General features: G+C 42.8%; 1 protein-coding gene across 11 annotated transcripts in view; it reads left to right on the plus strand.

The window, feature by feature from the left end:
* Window positions 1–13124, plus strand: part of RFTN2 (raftlin family member 2) — an 87368-nt gene that overhangs the window by 22055 nt on the left and 52189 nt on the right. The window lies entirely within an intron of this gene.

Below are 13124 nucleotides of genomic sequence, written 5' to 3' on the forward strand. Positions count from 1 at the left end.
TACATTTCCCTTCTGGTATATGACTGATTGTTGACTGAATATATTCATGTTCACTTTAAGAATTCACATATGCTTTTCTTATCCTAGCCATAAAATTATTCATTTTTGCAACTATAATTTCACAAATATGCATTTTCTTTTAACTGACACATAAAAATTGTACTTATTTATGAAATGCTTTGTGGTAACGTTATACATGTATATATTGTATAATGTTCAAATCAGGATAACCATATCTATCTCCTCAAACATTTCTCATTTCTCTATGCTAAAAAGCAATCAAAATGTTTTCTTCCAGATTTTCTTTTTTTTTTTTTAATTTAACAGGCAGAGTTAGAGAGAGAGAGAGAGAGAGGTCTTCCTCTTCTGTTGGTTCACTCCCCAAATGGCCACTACGGCCGGCTCTGCAACGATCCGAAGCCAGGAGCCAGGTGCTTCTTCCTGGTCTCCCATGTGGGTGCAGGGTCCCAAGCACTTGGGCCATCCTCCACTGCCTTCCCGGGCCACAGCAGAGAGCTGGACTGGAAGAGGAGCAACCAGGACTAGAATCCAGGGCCCATATGGGATGCTGGCCCCACAAGTGGACGATTAACCAAGTGAGCCTCGGTGCCGGCCCCAAGCTTTTCTTGAAAGATACATAGTTATCTACAGTCACTGTACTGTGCAACAGAACTTTTTTCTCCTAACTATAACTTAGTACCCATTGAGGCACCTGTATCTCTTTCCCTTCTATTCTCCCCAGCCTCTTGAAACGACTATTCTACTCTCAACTTCTATGAAATAAACTGCTTTTGATTTCATGTATGAGTGAGACCATGCAGTATTTGTCTTTCTGTGCCTCCTTATTTCACTTAACATAATGACTTCCAGTTCTATCCATGTTGTCAAAAAGGACAGGACTTCATCCTTTTTAAGGCTGAATAGTAATCCAGTGTGTGTATGTGTGTTTGTGTGTGTGTGTGTATAAATATATGTTGTTTAATAGACACTTAGGTTATTTCCTTTTTTTTTTTTTTTTTTTTTTTGACAGGCAGAGTTAGACAGTGAGAGAGAGAGAGAAAGGTCTTCCTTCCATTGGTTCACTCCCCAAATGGCTGCTACGGCCGGTGCACCGTACCGATCAGAAGCCAGGAGCCAGGTACTTCCTCCTGGTCTTCCATGTGGGTGCAGGGCCCAAGGACCTGGGCCATCCTCCACTGCACTGCCTGGCCACAGCAGAGAGCTGGACTGGAAGAGGAGCAACTGGGACAGAATCTGGCGCCCCAACCGGGATTAGAACCCCTGGTGCTGGCGCCGCAGGCGGAGGATTAGCCTAGTGAGCCGCGGCACAGGCTCCATTTCTTGGCTATTGTGAATTGTGCTTCAAAAACATGGAAGTGCAGATGTCTCCTCCACAGATTTCATTTTTTCATTTCCTTTGGAGATATATATATATATATATATATATATATATATATATATCCAGTACTGGGATTGATGAATCATAAGGTAGTTCTATTTTTAATTTTTTAGGAACTTAGAGGATTCTTACAGCATATTCATATACATGTGTTTATGAGAGTGTGTTATGTGAGTATGTTATTATTAAAATTTTCCAATGAAAATGTGTGTGTGTGGCCTAGTGGTTGGGACACCTGCATCCCATATCCATGTGCCTGGGTTTGAATCCCAGCTCTATTCCCAATTCTAGCTTTTGGCTGACGTGTGTTTGGATTGAAGTCCTAGCTCCCCCAGCTTCTGCCTCCTCAAATCCTGGCCATAGGTATTTGGGGAGTGAGCCAGCACATGGGGCAATGTTCACTTCCTCCCTTGTTCTCTCAACATAAAATTAAATTAACTTTAAATGACTCAAAGGGGTACTTTACTTCCTAGTACAATCCCAGAAACAATCTGAAGAATGGCCTGAAGGCTTTAAAGCATTTATAGCTTTATGAGTAAAATGAGCTTCTATAGTACTAAAACTAACAGAAGGATGAACAGTAGTATCTTCCTTATTTAAATATCTAGTAGAATTCTGTGAAGTGCATTGAGTAAAATTTTGCTCACCTCTAGTTTTCTTCATTATTGTTAGAAAAAGAAACTATCATCTTTATCATCACCTCTAATAGAAATAAATACATGTTATGCACATTTTCTGTAGAAGGTACTGATTAGCACTGAAAATACAAAGGGAAATAAGAGTTTCTGCTCTCAAATGTCTTATATTCTACTTAGTCAAACTAAACAAGATACCGTCTTTGTGCATGCTGTATCTAGCATTGTGTTCTATAAATAGCAATGGTCAATGCATTTTGTTGAATGAATGAAGGCATAAAATTACAATATAAGGTACATGTAGAGAAAATGGTGTGATATAAGAAGTGTCATGGCCAGCGCTGCGGCTCACTAGGCTAATCCTCCGCCTAGCGGCGCCGGCACACCGGGTTCTAGTCCCGGTCGGGGCACCAGATTCTGTCCCAGTTGCCCCTCTTCCAGGCCAGCTCTCTGCTGTGGCCAGGGAGTACAGTGGAGGATGGCCCAAGTCCTTGGGCCCTGCACCCCATGGGAGACCAGGAGGAAGCACCTGGCTCCTGCCATCGGATCAGCGCGGTGCGCCAGCCGCAGCATGCCAGCCGTGGCAGCCATTGGAGGGTGAACCAACAGCAAAGGAAGACCTTTCTCTCTGTCTCTCTCTCACTGTCCACTCTGCCTGTCAAAAAAAAAAAAGTTGTCATAAAAGAAATCAATTTTGAGTAGGATCAGTGGGAAGTTGAGCTAAAACTTCAGCTGACCCTTGAAGACAAAATAGGACTTAGATAAAAAAAAAAAAAAAGATTGAAAGTCTTGAAAGAACATGAAAGGCATGTTCAAGGACTAGTGAGAAAAGCAATTAAATGAAGGTTTTGTAATTGAATAGCAGAAAATAAGGTTGGCTCTAAATGGAATTATGAAAGGTTCTGACTTAACTAAAAAGTTAAGACTCAATTTGTGGAAACTAAATAACTATAAAGACTTTTTGAAGAAGTAGATGCTAGGTGCAGAGAAGTGTTTTAAGATTGATGTAGGATTGCAATGGCAAAAGATGTAGTCAAGGATAAAAGTTTAAAGACTGCTTGTAGTAGGCCAGTGCCATGGCTCAATAGGCTAATCCTCCGCCTGCGGCGTCAGCACACCGGGTTCTAGTCCCGGTTGGGGCGCCAGATTCTGTCCCGGTTGCCCCTCTTCCAAGCCAGCTCTCTGCTGTGGCCCGGGGGGTGCAGTGGAGGATGGCCCAAGTGCTTGGGTCCTGTACCTGCATGGGAGACCAGTAGGAAGTGCCTGGCTCCTGGCTTCGGATCGGCGTAGTGCTTCCGCCGCAGCAGCCATTAGTGGGTGAACCAACGGTAAAAGGAAGACCTTTCTCTCTGTCTCTCTCTTTCACTGTCCACTCTGCCTGTCAAAAAAAAATTAAAAAAAAAAAAAGACTGCTTGTAGTGGTCACAATTAATGATAAGAAGAACCTGCAGACAAGAGGAAGAAATAAGGATGGAATGCAAGAAAGAGGTAGACGCTGTTTAGGAGGAACTTAGCTTGTGGCTAGCTGGATGTGAAGGACCGAAAGAACGAGGAATCCAGGATGACTTCCTAGTTCTGAGCCTGAGGAACTGTGAAAACGATGATGTCTCTTGTAAAAGGAGGGCCAGCCCAATGGCAACTGGGGTCTGGTCAAAGTACAGTTCCAGTGCAGGCATGTTGTATTTTTTTAAAGATTTTATTTATTTATTTGAAAGGCAGAGTTACATACAATGAGAGGGAGAGACAGAGAGCAAGGTTTTCCATCCACTGGTTCACTCCCCAAATGGCCTCAACAGTCGGAGCTGCACTGATCCAAAGCCAGGAGCCAGGAGCTTCTTCCAGGTCTCCCACATGGGTACAGGGACCCAAGCACCTAGGGCCCTTTTTAGGGTGAGGGGACCAGACAGGAGACCAAGGGAACAGGCTCAAGGACTGTAAAACTCTGCATGGCCGCTCTAATTTCTTGCTCAAATCAATGTTCAACTTCTTAGGTTCTATATTTTTAAGGATTTATTTATTGTTTATTTGAAAGGTAGAATTAGAGGAAGAGAGATGGAGACTATTGCTTTCCCAGGCTTAAATAGAGAGCTAGATTGGAAGAGGAGAAGCTGGGACTAGAACTGGCATCCATATGGGATGCCAGCACCACAGGTGGAGGCTTAACCCACTGCGCCACAGCACCAGACCCAGGCATGTTGTATTGAAGGTGGTAGTGGAACTCACTGATAGAACCAGTTACAGATGCACGACTGAAGAAGGTGGTTTCGAGAGAGAATTTCAATAGATAAGTTATTTAAGAAAGGAAATATGGACAGCATACAAGTAACTTAGGCTGAGTTGTTGGGCAAAACCATAATAAAGACAGTTCAAAAATGAAAGAGACTGAAAATAATCAGAAAAACACAGGAAAGAGGAAGGTTTCAAAAAGCCAGAAGTAGTCAATAATTTTAAATGCTAAAGAACTTTCAGGGCCAGCGCTGTGGCATGGACTATAAAGCTGCCACCTGCAGTGCCAGCATCCCATATGGGCAACGGTTCAAATCCTGGATGCTCCATTTCTGACCCAGGTCCCTGCTGATGCGGCTGGGAAAGCAGAAGATGGTCCAAGTCCTTGGGCCACTGCACCCACATGACAGACTGGGAAGAAGTTCCTGGCTCCTGGCTTCAGATCAGCCCAGCTCTGGCTGTTGCTGATATTTGGGGAGTGAGCCAGCAGATGGAAGATCCCTCTCTCTGCCTCTGCCTCTCTGTAACTCTGCCTTTCAAATAAATAAATTAATTTTTTTAAGAAATTTCAAGAAGAATAAAGATGCAGCGCTGCAGACAGTACACCCAAATATCAAAAAATCAGAAATGAAGATTTTTTTAAAAGAAGGATAAAAATGAGGGTTCTGATAAATTTTATTTGTCTATCTCAATCTAAAAAATTATTGGGCATTGCCCCAAGCGGTCAAAGAATTTTTCAAATGTAACATACTACATAAAAAGAAACTAATATTAAAAATAAATAAATCTACTCAAGCATCCATGCAATTTGTCATAAAAAGATATGAGTCCTACTATGTTTGAAATAGTGAGATATTTTGATTAAGAAAATACGATCTCACAAATCCAGACTGTTGCAGGAAAGATTCTATTCTGTGTGGAAGCAGAGAAAGAAATCTCTAATAATAGCATACAGCTGACCCACTTAAAAAAATTCTTAATGATGGGAGATAACTCAAATGCATTTCTATCTGCTGTCTACATTATATTATTTTTTCTTCTCTATTTTTTATATCTGTGGACATTCATTCAATTTTTGAATGAATAGTTACTGAGCTCCACGCTAAGAGCAAGGATACAAGATAAAGCCTAGTCCCTGCTCTCTCAGATCTCTGTGGAAGATACTGATTAGCACTGAAATACAAGCAGCCCAGTGAACATCCTACTAAGGGAAACCGATGAGCAAACATGCAGTACAAAAAAAAGTGCAGTACAAATGCGTACTCACTCCACTGTGATACAGCCTGTGATAGAGTAACAAGGGTCATAGATGCAGAAAGAAAAGCACCTCCACCTGGATTGGTAGATACAGAAAGCCTTCTTAGAAGACATGCCCCTTATTTGGGATGTTAAGAGTGAGTGTGATTTAAAAAAAATTGTATTCTGAATATATAAAATACAACCAGAGATCAATAAGAAAAAGACAATTTAATGAAAAATAGACAAGTAACTTGGACAAGGAGTTCACAATATGGGAAATCCAAGTGACCAACAGACATATGAAACTGTGTTCAACCTTGTTAGTAATCAGGAAAGTGCATGTTAAAACCTTAGTAAGACACTAGTCCAAATCATCTAAAGTGGCAAAAGTTTAAAAACACTACAATACCAGACACTGCAAAATTGTTATAACCATTTGGAGGGGGGATAGTTTGGCATTATCTACTTAGCTGAAGATATAACCAACAAGTGTGTACACATGTAAATCATGAGTTACAGGTAACAATGTTCACAGACATTTTAGACCAAAAGTGTGCACAATGCAGAACTCTAAGAATGAGAGAACAGAAAAATAGATTGTGGTATACCCAAACAATGAAACTCTATATTGCAGAAGTCAGCAAACTTTTTTTGCGAAGGGCCAAATAGTAAGTAGTTTAGGCTCTGCAAGCCTTGTGGTCTTAAGCACAACAACACAGCTCTGCCCCTGTAATGCTAAAGCAACCATAGACAATACATATAAAAATAGGCCATAAGTTCCAACCCTTACTATACCACAGTGAAAATGGAAGAACTACAACTGCACAAGCTACGAAAGATGGATCTCATAAGCACAATGTCGGGTGAAGACAGACATAAAAATATATACTGTTTAATTGTCTTTATATAAAGGTCAAAAAAAATTGCAAACTGAACTATGTATAGTGTTTGAGGCTGAATCCTTGAATAGTAAACCAAGAAGAGTGAGGAAGTGATTTCCATTAAAGTCAAATAAGTACAAAGGGGAAGTGAGTAGATTGTGGTTGGAACAGATGAAATGAGAGAGGCTTTGGCAGGGCTGGCCATTTTCTAGTTTTTGAATGGATAATGGTTACCCAAGTGTTGGGAGTTTTAAATATTTTGTATTTTTTTCTTTTGTATATTGCATTTCTGTATACCCTGCCCCAAGAAATGCTGAAAGGAAAGACTGAGTAAGAAGTGAGTGTTGGCCGGCGCCGCAGCTCACTAGGCTAATCCTCCGCCTGCGGCCCTGACACACCAGGTTCTAGTCTCAGTCTGGGCGCCGGATTCTGTCCCGGTCGCCCCTCTTCCAGTCCAGCCCTCTGCTGTGGCCCAGGAGTGCAGTGGAGGATGGCCCAAGTGCTTGGGCCCTGCACCCACATGGGAGACCAGGAGGAAGCACCTGGCTCCTGGAGCTTCGGATCAGTGCGGTGCGCCAGCTGCAGTGCGGCGGCCATTGGAGGGTGAACCAACGGCAAAGGAAGACCTTTCTCCCTGTCTCTCTCTCTCATTGTCCACTCTGCCTGTCAAAAAAAAAAAAAATGAGTGATGCTTAGGCAAACAAGACTGAAAGACAAGATTCATAAGGACTCAGAAGTGAGAGAAAATCCTGTGATCAGTCTGGAAACCATGAATAAAGCAGAATAGGTGGAATGTGGCAAATGAAGGAGATGCAGTGAACCATAAGGCTGCAGGAGTTTGAAATGGCCATGATTTGATCTTTCGTGTATCTGCCTATAATAACGAACTACACAAAGGGTGTTCAAGAAGTTCATGTATATGCATAATACAGGAAAACTATGCATGGATGAAATATTTTTGTTCCAGAATGAACTTTTAATTCTATTTTCTGTTAAATCTTAAGCATTTGACTAATGTATACTTGTAGACTCATATAGGGTACCATGTACTATTTCAACATATGTGTACAACATAAACTGATCAGATCAGACAATTGGCATTTCCAGGTCATTATGTTTTCTTTAGTTTGAAGCCTTCAGCTCCTCCTCCCCAGGTTGTGATGCAATATGTAACACATGATTGTGAGCCACAGTCACCCCACTATGCTATAGCATCTGTTATTTCTGGTGCTCTTTATCCAATCATCTACTTCCGGTACCCTTTACCAGTCTCCCTCCACTCCCTTCCCCCATCCTTTCCAGCCTGTAGTAATCACTATTCTAAGCTCAGATTGACTTTTTTTTTTTTTTTTTTTTGACAGGCAGAGTGGACAGTGAGAGAGAGAGACAGAGAGAAAGATCTTCCTTTGCCGTTGGTTCACCCTCCAATGGCCCCCGCAGCCGGCGTGCTGCAGCTGGCGCACCGCGCTGATCTGATGGCAGGAGCCAGGTGCTTCTCCTGGTCTCCCATGGGGTGCAGGGTCCAAGTACTTGGGCCATCCTCCACTGCACTCCCGGGCCACAGCAGAGAGCTGGCCTGGAAGAGGGGCAACTGGGACAGAATCTGGCGCCCCGACCGGGACTAGAACCCGGTGTGCCGGCGCCACAAGGCGGAGGATTAGCCTGGTGAGCCACGGCGCCGGCCTCAGATTGACTTTTTAAACTTCCATATGTGAGGGAGAACATACCATATTTTCCTTTCTGTGTCTGACTTATTTTATTTAACATAATGACCTCCACTTCCTTCCATTTTCCTGCACAGGTCAGGATTTCATTTTTTATAGCTGAATAATATTCTGTTCTGAATATTCTGAATAATATTCTGTATAAATGTCATATTTGATTTATTGTTCATCCATCAGTGGACACCTAGGTTGATTCAGTATTTCTTGGGGCAGGATATACAGAAATGCAACAAACAACAGAAAAAAAAAAACCACAAAATATATTTAAAACTCCCAAAACTTGAATAATGCATTATCCATTGACTATTGTGAATACTACTGCAGTGAACATGGAAGTGTGAGTATCTCTCAAATGCTGACTTCATCTCTTTCAGACATATATTCAGAAGTGGAATAGCTGGGTCATATGGTAAATCTGTTTTTAGCTTTTTGAGCAATCTCCACACTATTCTCTATAATGACTATACCAATTTGCATTCTACTAGCAGTGTATAAGGATTCCCTTTCTCCCACACCTTTCTAGTATTTGTTACTTTTTTGTCTTTTTGATAATAGCCATTTTTTACTGGAATGAGGTGATACTTTATTGAGGTTTTGGTTTTCATTTCCATGATGGCTAATGATATTGAGAATGTTTTCATATATTTATCAGCTATTTCCATTTTTTCTGGTGAGAATTATTCAGGTCTATGCATATCCTTTGCCCACTTCTTAACTGGAATTTTGTTGTTGTTGAATTTTTTAATTCCTTGTATATTCTGGATATTAACCTTTGTCAGATGCATAATTTGCAACTATTTTGTCCCATTCTATTGGTTGTCTCTTCATTCTGTTGACTATTTTGCTTTAAAGAAGCTTCGTTGTTTGATCTAATCCCATTTATCTAGTTTTGTTTTCGTGCCTATGTTTTCACGATCTTATTCAAAAAATTATTGCCTATGCCAGTATCTTGAAGTGTTTCCCCTGTTTTTCTTCTAGTAGTTTCATAGTTTCAGGCCTTACTTTTAGGTTTTTTTATATGTTTTGAGTTGATTTTTACAAAGTGGGAGAGGTTGGCAGGCAAGGTTCAGTCTTCTACATATGGTGATCCAGTCTTCCAAAACCATCTATTAAAAAGATTGTCCTGGCTGGCAGCGCGGCTCACTTGGCTAATCCTCCGCCTGTGGCGCCAGCACCCCAGGTTCTAGTCCTGGTTGGGGCGCCGGATTCTGTCCTGGTTGCTCCTCTTCCAGTCCAGCTCTCTGCTGTGGCCTGGGAAGGCAGTGGAGGATGGCCCAAGTGCTTGGGCTCTGCACCCACATGGGAGACCAGGAGGAAGCACCTGGCTCCTGGCTTCGGATCGGCGCAGCACACCAGCCGTAGTGGCCATTTGCAGGGGTGAACCAACGGAAGGAAGACCTTTCTCTCTGTCTCTCTCTTTCTCACTGTCCACTCTGCCTGTCAAAAAAGAAAAAAATTAGTAAAACTACTTGTTAGTGTTTGCAAAGTGGATTTGCACATTTGAGGAAATGATGTTTCATAAGTGTTTCGGAAATACATACCAATCCTCAGAGGTAAATTAGCAGGAAAAAAACATATGTATGTCTTGGATTATTTTCATAGTTAGCATAATCAAAGAAAAACTTTTTAGCATTGAACAGGTTTTTAATTTGATACTGGGATGTGATTTTTCCTTTTTTTTTTTTTTTTTTTTTTGACAGGCAGAATGGACAGTGAGAGAGAGAGACAGAAAGAAAGGTCTTCCTTTGCCGTTGGTTCACCCTCCAATGGCCGCCGCGGCCGGCGCGCTGCAACCAGCACACCACGCCGATCCGATGGCAGGAGCCAGGTACTTATCCTGGTCTCCCATGGGGTGCAGGGCCCAAGGACTTGGGCCATCCTCCACTGCACTCCCAGGCCACAGCAGAGAGCTGGCCGGGAAGAGGGGCAACCGGGAAAGAATCCGGTGTCCCGACCGGGACTAGAACCTGGTGTGCCGGCGCCGCTAGGTGGAGGATTAGCCTATTGAGCTGCGGCGCCGGCCTGATTTTTCCATTTTTAAAAGTTGATATTTGCCTAGGAAGCTTTTAAGCAAAGGAAACTTTTTAAAAAGCTTATGGATATTTTATTTAGAAAGTATAAGAATAAAAGAAAAAATGTTGCTTAACTTTCAGCATGTTTTAATGTTTGTAATAAAAAATCACTTTGTATAATTTTCAAAGTAATAGCAAAATGCCTAGTTTCAGATCTTCACAATAGCCTTGTAAGATATAATTAAGTTTTTACAAATCATGGTGCATCAGTTTAACAGTAATCAGCCACACCCATTAAAGTTGTAAACAACACCATTTGTTCCTTCTCCCAAAGAACTGAGAGAGAACTGCTGGTGGCTGGGGAGCTGAGAAGAGCGAGAAGGTTTGCAGCTGCTGCCAACCGCCTGTGCTGTTCCAATTCTAGCCAAAACAACCACCACCTCCCCTTAATTTCCTGTGCTGAAAAAGTAATACAGTCTCTGATGTTGCTGTCCCAGTGGCAGGACGTCAAATCAAAGGCTTGGCCTCAACCCCTGAGACTGTCGTGGAGACAGATCTATTCACTGTGGTGAGCACTGATGACAATTCCTCACGCTGCGTGTTCAGCTCTCCCCTTCCTCACAGCTCCAAGCTGAAGCAGGTTTGAATGCCGAACGAACTCCTAACAGCCTTCCAGTCTCGTTTCAGTAGCTTAAGACATCATTAAAATTCAGAGGAATTACATGAAAGGAAGTTCTCAACAAAATGCCCACATTTGATGTCCCTCTTCTTGCTCCTAGGTTTACTTTTCCTGAATGGAAATTTATAGCAAGTCCCAGTGTCTTTTGTTTCTAGCAGTGTCCCAGTAAGGAGGACAACTTGTTAACAGAGGGGATCTCAGCCTTCCGCCACCATCATCCTCCTATCCCTACTAATGAGGAAAAACTGGGTCACTTTTTGCTGTGTCCTAGCAGGCAGAACCCTATCTACAAAGGCCTATGTGGCCTGGCCTAGACCTGAGCAAGCTCTAGTCTGTAGACTCCTGGGGTGACTCAAAGCAGAAGTCATAAACCAATGAGGCATGGGCCATACTCAGCCCTCAGACAAATCTCACTTGGGGTGTAAGAGTTAAAATATTTAAATTAATTGTCACTTTTTAAAAAGATGGAAGATGTTATGTAAGAATCTGGATGTGAGGGGTTTTCTTAAAAATTAGAGGTTTCACTGACACTATGCAGCACTAAGCAAGGCTGCTGCACTCTGGATGAGACTTCCAGTATTGCTAGGCTCCCGCAGCCTCCTCCACACATCTTCATCCTGTGTTTCATCAGCCTACTACCTACAGGCATTTGAGTTAGGGGGAGATCTGTTCTAAATAGGAGTTATGGAGATCAGATCGAGGGTGTGACTTACAGACCCCTAGTCTTGAGTTCTGCAAGTTGGGAGTCAGGCCATGTTGTCAGGAAAATTGCAAATCCCTAAAACGATCTTTTTCCTGGAGTTTTCTTTTTTCTTTTTCTTTTTTTCAATTCAAACAGACAGAGACAGAGATAGATCTCCCATCTGTTGATTCACTATCCAAATGCCCACAAAATGTGGGACTTGACCAGGGTGAACTCAGGAGCAAGAAATTCAATCCATGTCTCCCACGTGGGTGGTAGGGACCCAACTATTTGGGCCATCACTGGCTATCTGTATGGTACACATGGGCAGGAAGCTGAAAGTGGGAGCTGAGCCAAGATTCTAACCCAGGTGCTCCAATATGGGATGTGGGATTCCCAAGCAGCATGTTAACCATCACACCAAATGCCCACCTCATTTTTCCTGGAGATTTTTATCTCTAAGGACAATTTCATTGGGAACCATCTTCTCAAAGCAGAACCACATTGCTGTTGCTCGAGTGGTTACTTTATAGAAGACTCAGTTTTACAGTTATTGTCACAGCATCTCTGTGAAGTTAATATTATTATTTTTCCCTGTAACAGAGAGGTAAATTCACTTGTTATAGATCAGGTGTAAATGACATAATCAGGGTTTAAATGTAGGTGATTCACTTTCTAACACTCAAAGAGAACAGTGCACTGCCTCTCTTCCTGCAAGGAAGGAGGACTTTTTGTTAACAAAGCAACCGATAGTTGTATGGAACTTTCTCTTTTTTGAATATTTATTTATTTATCTAAGGCGTAGAATTAGAGAGAGAGTGAGTCTTCCATCCACTGGTTCACTCCCCAAATGGCCTCAATGGCCAGAGCTGGGCCGATCCAAAACCAGGAGCCAGGAGCTTCTTCAGGTCTTCCATGTGGGTGCACATGCTTGGGCCATCTTCCACTGCTATCCCAGGCCATAAGCAGAGAGCTGGATCAGAAGAGGCATAGCCAGGACACGAACAGGCGCTCATATGGGATGCCGACATTGCAGAGGCTTAGCCTACTACACCACAGCACTGGCCCCATATGGCACTTTCTATATGCCAGATAGTTTCTAGGGACAAATATTATATTTTTTTTTTGACAGGCAGAGTTAGACAGTGAGAGAGAGAGAGACAGAGAAAGGTCTTCCTTCCGTTGGTTCACCCCTCAAATGGCCACTACAGCCAGTGCACTGCGCCGATCCGAAGCCAGGAGCCAGGTGCTTCCTCCTGGTCTCCCATGCGGCATTTGGGCCATCCTCCACTGCCTTCCCGGGCCACAGCAGAGAGCTGGCCTGGAAGAGGGGCAACCGGGACTAGAACCCGGGGTGCTGGCTTCACAGGCGGAGGATTAGCCAAGGGAGCTGCGGCACTGGCCAGGGCAAATATTATTTTACTTACTCCTCCTAACAACCACAGAAGGTAGATTCTCTGATTATTCTTATTTTGCAGAAGAGGAAACTGAGACACATAGAAGGGAAGTGACTTACCAGGCTTGTAAGTGACAGAGCTGGGATTTGAATCCAGGAAGTCTGATCCTAGAGTCTGTGCCCTAAATCACTGCTGCATGAACAGCCTGGAGCTCTGTTCACTGAATATGCTAATGTCACATCCAATTTGT

This window comes from Oryctolagus cuniculus, chromosome 3 (assembly GCF_964237555.1).
Source record: "Oryctolagus cuniculus chromosome 3, mOryCun1.1, whole genome shotgun sequence".
Classification (NCBI taxonomy): domain Eukaryota; kingdom Metazoa; phylum Chordata; class Mammalia; order Lagomorpha; family Leporidae; genus Oryctolagus; species Oryctolagus cuniculus.